The sequence below is a fragment of the Pteropus alecto genome, unplaced genomic scaffold (genome assembly GCF_000325575.1).
Source record: "Pteropus alecto unplaced genomic scaffold, ASM32557v1 scaffold171, whole genome shotgun sequence".
Classification (NCBI taxonomy): Eukaryota; Metazoa; Chordata; class Mammalia; order Chiroptera; family Pteropodidae; genus Pteropus; species Pteropus alecto.
The window spans coordinates 500,799-508,865 of record NW_006431925.1 but is presented as its reverse complement, the minus strand read 5'-3'; positions in this window follow the sequence as shown (position 1 = coordinate 508,865).

Here is an 8,067-nt window from a genome sequence, read left to right as displayed (position 1 = left end):
TTTTTTGTCTAGAACTTCATTTTCTAGCAAGGGAGACTGGTATTCTGGGTATTTAACTAAGTACATTGCCATACGGGACAAAAAGGAGGATGGACATAGGTAGGCAACAACGAGCGTCTAGGTGCCAGTCCTCCAGAACTTTAACTGAGACCTCTAGTGCACTGATTCTTTTCTCTGACTCTTTTAAGGACTTTACATTTAGAGTCCAACCAATTAAAATAAATACCTCCATTTTCTTCAAAGTCCATGTGTTGAAGGAGTTGAAGATTTCAGATTTGCTACCTCACACAAGTTATAACTCTAACTTCCTATTTGAGTCACGCAAGAATTTGACTTGAGATAGACTAACATAGGATGGATTCTCAAAGTCATTTATTTTCAACCAAGACTCTTTTTGCTGAATTCTAACTTTATTCGTGTTTCCCTGAATTAGGAATGTGATTCGATTGATTGTGTCTGTAACTCTGGTTAGCAAGAACAAGGATCGGCGGTTCTGATCTCCCTGAGCACTCACATATAAAATTGAAGAGAGGCCTTCGGAGCATGCAGTTGAAGGCACTACTTACAATGCAACTTGCCCAGGATAGAGGAGGGGCCAAGATCACTACTTTGCATTCATTAATGTGTTTTAGTTCACTTACCTAACACATACTTTAAAAAGTATTTTCTACTAATATCAATTGTGAGATTGATATTAGGTAATTCAGATGATACAAAGATATATTTATTAGGCACAAGCTCACCTTGAAAGATTTTGCAAGTTAATAAAGAGCATATGAGAAGTACCAAAATAACCACAATGCAAATTAGGTTGTGATAAGCTCAATTAGATTATGATAAATACAATGTACTAAAAAAATACAAAGGACAGAAAAATCACTTCCTCTGTAGCTGTTTAGAAAGGTGACTTTGGCATGCATCTGGGCCCTAAGCGTGGGTAGAATTTTGATAAGTAGACATAGGAAAAAGGAAGCTCAAATGGAGGGAAGATATAATGGCAGTATGTAACTTTAGCAAAGAAAAAAAAAGGTGGAGAACTCTATATTTAGAAAATCTAGGAGATACTTAGAAAATAAAGTTGTCAACATAGGTTGAGACCAAGTTATGAGATCATAGAAGCTTTCATCTTAGATGACTTGAATATAGCCACCTGTCCTGGGTTATAAAATTGGCATATAGATTTTTAAATAAGTTAAACTCAAAGGAGCGTAGAAAGAATTTGCAATTATAAATTTTCCAAAGTGAATGTTCTAAAAAAATGAGAGAGCAGGGGTTGGGCGTCAGAAAGAAGTCTATCTAAAGTTTAGTCAAGCTGAGGCGAATGTAAGGCTCTCTTGATCACCTGCTAAAGATCATTAGTTATGGCATATATGGAAAAATAAACAAGGATCTATGGGCCATGGTTGTTTCATGAAATATGGAATGAAATCATGACATTGAGCTAAAACACAGTTACCAAATTCAATACCTTTTTTAATATTCATATTTAGAGAGTTGAACGTTTTAAATTAAATGTATAACAGTTTTTTTGTGACAATGGATTTATTTTTTAAATTGAAAAGCATATCTGTTCTCAAATTTTTAAAATCGATGCATGTTTTTAACTGCATGCCAACCAGCCTGCCATGCTGCGAGTACAAAGATAGCACCAAAAGCAAAATCTTGCTTCATTCCACTTTTTCTAAAACCAAGAATTTTCTATTTACTTGGCACTGATGCCAGAATGGTTGTATCTTGCTGTCACTCATCTTTAAGAAATTAATAGTATTAGTATAACAAGTGCTGCTCTCCTTCCAATGTAATCCTAAGTGACTAATGTTATTAATGTGAAGATGAAAAGTTGAAGATTATTTTTATAATTGCCACCTACTCTAATGGAAATATACAGTGAACCACTTTTTTCAAGAGTCAATGAAAATATCACCTCAAACATATAATTTGATTCATAAAGCACACTGAAAGTTTGCCCTTGCTCAAAGGGAAAGAAAAAAATTTTAAGGAAGAATATGTAGAGGAGGGGATATAAATAGGTTCTCAAACAAAATATTGGTTGGCAATAGGTGACGGGAAAGGACACTTCCTCCTACATTACAGGAAAATCAGGGCATCTGAAAGTGATAGTCCAGACATCAGAGAACTGACAGGCCCAAGCTCTAGGACATTTTTCAGTCTTCCATCATTGCCCCCAAATAATATAGGAAGTAATGAATCTGAAAGGAATTTGAAGTTCAAAAAAGGAATCAAAGAGAAATAGTTCAGAAGCTATAGCCTGAGGAGGGAAAAAACACTGTAAGGTGTTAGAAAGTCCCCAGTATTCATCACATTTTCTCCTTCAAATCCTTCAATTACTGCTCATAATTAAACAACAATTTCTTAGCATTCTGAACTCAATCTACCTTAACTAAACAAAACAGGCCACTTTTACTCTCTAAATCTTCACTTCCTCCATTCCTCATTTTTGGTATTATTGTTCCCTCTCTAAAATTGCTTTTTTCTGCATTTCATAATGTCAAAATCCTTCTGATCACTCAAGGTACAAATTAAATGTTGGGCTATGAAACTTACCTTCATTCCATAGGTTAAAAGTAACCTCTGAACTTCCAAAACAGTAAAAACCTTTATGATGATACATAGCACATTGTCTCTTATATTACAACTTATTAAAAATCTAGGATAGAGAACCTGGTCTTCAAGATAGACAGAATTTCAGTCATTCTATTTGCATGAACACCTGCTATGCCTCCTGGTGGATATGTAATCAAGACTTTAATAATGACAGATGCAAAGATTGATGATCTTGAACAAAGAGGAAAAATAAAGATTAGCCCTCTCCACCTCCACTCTTTGGAAAATTGCCCAAGTGAGAAGAGTGTGCACTATGAGACAGAAAAGTTAAGGTATTGAGCTGCCTAACTCTAAGACCCAATGGTTTGGCTATCCACACCTCTTATATTTAATTGAAAATTGAATATACAAGCCTATCAGTTTACAACTTTAAGGGAAGATGTGGAAATGCTAACAGCCTCTCAACATCAGTGAGAAGCAGCAGTAATGTCTGTAACAGAAAATGAAATGAAACAAACTGCAAAGGCAGCTACCACAAAAATATGGATTGAGGTTACCAAGGGGGAGATAGATGATGTTTTTCTCAGCAAAGGCAACTAGATTTCAACACCTGTTTCTATTAATAGCCATCATATATTTAGGCAAATGATACCAATAAATGCAGAGAAGGTAGGCCGGCTTCTTTTGCAACTCTGAATATTGCTAGTTAGACATGAAGCTGAAAAAGAATGAAGACTAAAAAGAAAATGGTCATCACCTAATGTTTCTCTACCTCTTTTACATACAGAACCAATTATTTTATTATTTATAAAAACTGCACAGGCTGAACTATCAAAATGAAATGGAATTGCCAGATCTTAACCCAATGATTATTGTATTGTTTTGAAACCTCAGTTCTACTTCATTAGAGACTCTGCTCACCAGAGAGAGTGAGTGTGGCATAACTGAGCTATTAATCTATAACTTTTAGTCTGATCCCACTCTACCTTTCTGCAGTGACCCAAAAATTGCCTATATCCTCTACAATCAAGCACTTTTAAGTTAGGCCTGCTTGGTGCATGGAAAGAGTCTCATTGGAGCAGGAGCGTTAGAGGATGGACATCAGCCTATAGAGCACAGATGTTTGAAAAAAAAAAAAAAGACATAAACTTGGCATTTTGCAGCATACTACCTGGCAACAACCCTGTGAGTTCTCTCCAAACAATAAAAGTTGAGCACATTTGTCTCACTCTCTAATCATAGTCATCAGTCAAGCCTACATTAGCTCACAGAGTTATGACATATTAAATAACATTATAACTGCCAAATTATTAAGACTAGTCATTGCCATGTCCCAGTTGATCAAAGCATTGCTTGGGTGCTGGCTTAACATGACAATTGGTTGCAACCGAATTCTCTTAGGGAAATCTCATGCAGCAGGGATATGTAGAAGATTCGGTATGTCATTATATTTAATGAAACTAATTGTCAAATATGAAATTGCTCCAAGAATTATATTCAGATATATTGCTTCCATTTGTGTCATTCACCTGCTCCAAAACCAGCTCAAAAATAAATTATCAAACCCCAAATTTTTATTCATAGGACATATGTTTCAATAGCAACTAATGGAAACTTTAAGCAAAGAGCTGTTAAAATTAGTGTTTCTGAATTATGAATTACTTTTGTTAAAATGAAAAAAATGGGAAATGTTAGTTGTGTTTACATATTGCCATAAAATTAAGTAAAAGTTGTACATATTCAGTACCTTATAATCATAAAATTGATTCTATCTACTTCTATTTATTAAAAGGAAAAAATTGAAATATTTCTTTTAACAGTTACAGGGGTTGTTGACTTGTAACCTTAAGAATATGAATGTTTATTATCAGAAACAGTTTTCATTAGAAAAATTTAATTGTTTTTGTTTAAAAAATGTTTGTCATAGTAAGCTAATTTTTCTCACCAACCTTGAGATAATTAGCTCACTACCTATGATTTCACTGATCTATTTCTAATTTACTTAATCAATGTGAAAGACTAGAAAGACACTATTAAGATTAAAAATACATGTAAAGGAGATGGACTTCCAGAGTGGTAGTGTGAGGAGTGTGGATGCTCTCTCCAGTGATACCACCATTCAGCTGCTAAAAATGTAACCTCTAGAAATTGTCCAAAGGGCACACAACAAATGGAAAACATCTATTCAAGAAAATATACTAAATCTCAGTAAGAACATCAAGAGCCTGAGGTATTTAAGCTAAGACTTGCTTGCATCTCTGCCACCTCCTCCATACCCCAGTCCCCAGATCAGTATGACAGAAGCTCTACTGCAGGTATGAATAGCCAAGAAAACCAGGATTATTCTCTACCTGGTGTTACTGCCAGTCAAGGATGAATAAAACTAACATATATATATAGAACACTCACCCAATAAAAGCAGAATACATATTCTTCTCTCGTGCATATGGAACATTCTCTAGGAGAGCCCATATGCTAGGCCATAAACAAGCCTCAATAAATTTAAAGGACTGAAATTATACAAAGCATTATCCTTTGACTACAATGAAATGAAGTTAGAACTCATTAACAGAAAGAAATTTAGAAAATGTACAAATATATGGAAATGAAACAACACACTGTGAAATAGCCAATGGGTCAAAAAAGAGATCATAAGAGAAATTAGAAAATACTTTGAGATGAATAAAAATAAAAACACAACATACCAAAACTTGTTGGATGCAGCTAAAGCAATGTTTAGAAAGAACTTTATAGCTACCGATGCCTGTATTAAAACAGAAACGAGATTTCAAATTAATAACCTGACCAGATACCTTAAAAAACTAAGCTGAAAGCGAAATGAGGGAAGAAAATAATAAAGATAATAAGTAATTAGTACCAAAATTAGCTCAAGAAGAAATAGTAATCTGAATAGACAGATAACAACTATTGAAGAGATTAAAATTGTAATTTTAAATTCACCTACAAAGATAATACCAGGCTAGATGACTTCAATGGTGAATTCTACCAGATGTTTAAAGAAGAATTAGCATGAATTCTTCCAAAAATAGAAGGAAATACTTTCCAACTCATTCTATGAGGCCAGTGTTATTGTGATACCAAAACCAGACAAAGACATCACAAGAAAAGAAACTACAGACCAATATCTCTTATGAATATAGTTACAGAAACCTTCAACAAAACTATCAAACTGAATTCAGCAATATATAAAAAGATTTATATAACATAACCAAGTAGCATTTATCCAAAGAATGCAAGTTTGTTTTAACACATGAAAATTAATCAATGTGATACATCATTATTAATAGGATAAAGGACAAAACTATATGGTCATCGCAATAGAGAAAAAGCATTTGACAAAATCCAATACCCTTTCACAACAAAACAAACAAACAGCAACAGAAAACACTAAACAAACTAGAAATAGAAAGGAACTTCCTCATAAAGGATATTGGCAAAACCCTACAGCTAACATGGTACTTATGGTGAAAGATTGGATGATTTCCCCCGAAGGTCAGGAACAAGATAAAGAAGTCTGTTCTTGCCAACACAGGCCATGCATCTCTGTGCCAACACAACATTGCTCATGCTGCTCCTCCTGTAGGGAATTCTCTCTTTGGCCAGTCATCCTCCAAGTGCTATCTCCTCTTCATAACTTCCACTGACCTCTTGGACCAAATGAATTTCTTTGCCCTCCAAATTAATGACACATAGCGACAATGCCAATTATCTATATGCTGCCTTGCTATATCATTTGATTTGCTTGGCATCATAATTTAATTCATTTATTGCCAATATATCTTCAGGATGTATTTCCTATCACTCTGTCTAGATTATAAATTCCTTACAAGCATGGCTTCTTTTTGTTTGTTTGTTTGTTTGTTTTTTACTATGTCTCTATATATGTTCTAGAGAAGTAAAATAGAAAGAGAAGTTTCCAAGTAAATATTTTTGAACAAAATTACTTCCAAAGCCATCTATCCAAGGGAGAGACCAAGGAGAACTCTGCTATAGCTCTGCTCATCTGCCATAGCATAGAAGCATAATGTGTGAAGTTACCAACCTCCCCAAACTCAGGAATCTTTTCTAAATACATCCAGGCTCTTGGAAATATACTCATTTCTCTCTTAGGAAGAGGAGAGATGTACAGACACTCTGTCTCTGATGAGAACACCATATAGAGAAGTCATAAGATAGTGTAGATTCCGATTCTCTGATGCAAAGGGAGAACATGCTGCAATAACAGCATGAAATTACAGACTTGTCAATATAGCCTTGTTCTGCTATCACAAGCCCGTGTTGTCTGTGGAGCTCTACTTCTTACGAAATCAGTTTATCTGATGAACACAACAGAGGTATCAGTGAGAAGCACTGGAGAACCACTGGACTTTCTGTTCAGCACCCATTTGTGCAATGTGAAATCTCCAAGACGAAAGTTATCACGACCTATCCTTTCAGCTGCTGGTGGAGTCAGCCATGAGCACTTACAAACTGCTGCTGAAGAAAATCATGATCACCACGTGTGTTTCCCTACTTGTGAAACTAATTTGAAAATAAGGACATTCAAAGAAATTTGGTGAGGTTTACTCACATGTCAGATTAGTCCCTCTGAAGGAAAAAAGAATGTTCAACCTCAGATAAAGATTATGTGTTGAAACTAGAAGAGGAAAAGAATCAGTCATCCTCAAGAGAGGAGCAGAGTGGTCTTAGGCTACACCTGTTCCTTGGAAAAGGCCAGTAAGCCATGGCCATGAGGTTCTCCAAGGCCACCTGGGAGGTTAAAGTGCATACAATTGGTCAACATGAATTGCCATGTTTTTCCAGGACACTGCCAACTCCCTACTGGGTGTCCTATAAATGAAGAATGGTTTCCAGAGTGACCTGCAAATTCATGCGGCAAGAACTTGAATGGAAAGGAAAGGCTTTCCGACAAACAGAGGTTCGTGGACATGGACAGTGGATTAGTGGTTGGTTACCAGAGGGAAGTGGGGGAAAGGTGATGCAGATAGGAGTAAAGGCGATCAAATATTCGGTGATGGAAGGAAATTTAACTTTGGGTGATGAACACACAAAGCAATATACATATGACATATTTTTGAATTGTATACTTGAAACCAATTTGATTTTATTAACCAATGTTACCCCAATAATTTTTTTAAAAAAAGAAAGGAAAAGTTTTCCTGGAGAGATGTACAGACACTCTGTCTCTGATGAGTGAACAATCAGGAGAGTTTTTCAGTGTGAAGAGGAGATTTGAGTCCATTTCTCTAGCAAACACTATATATTGACCAACACAATCTCTATTATCATTTTACTTTGCCCATCTCCCCCATAGAGGCTAAAGGAACTAAACACTGCACTCTTACACTATTCTGGCCAATGAAGTGCAACAGAAACTATACTGGAAACTAGAAAAGGTTTTCTTTCTTAACAAAAGAATCCACCATGGCTGGTGTCACCCCATTATCCCTCCTTCATTAAAAGAGAGTGTTACTACAAGGA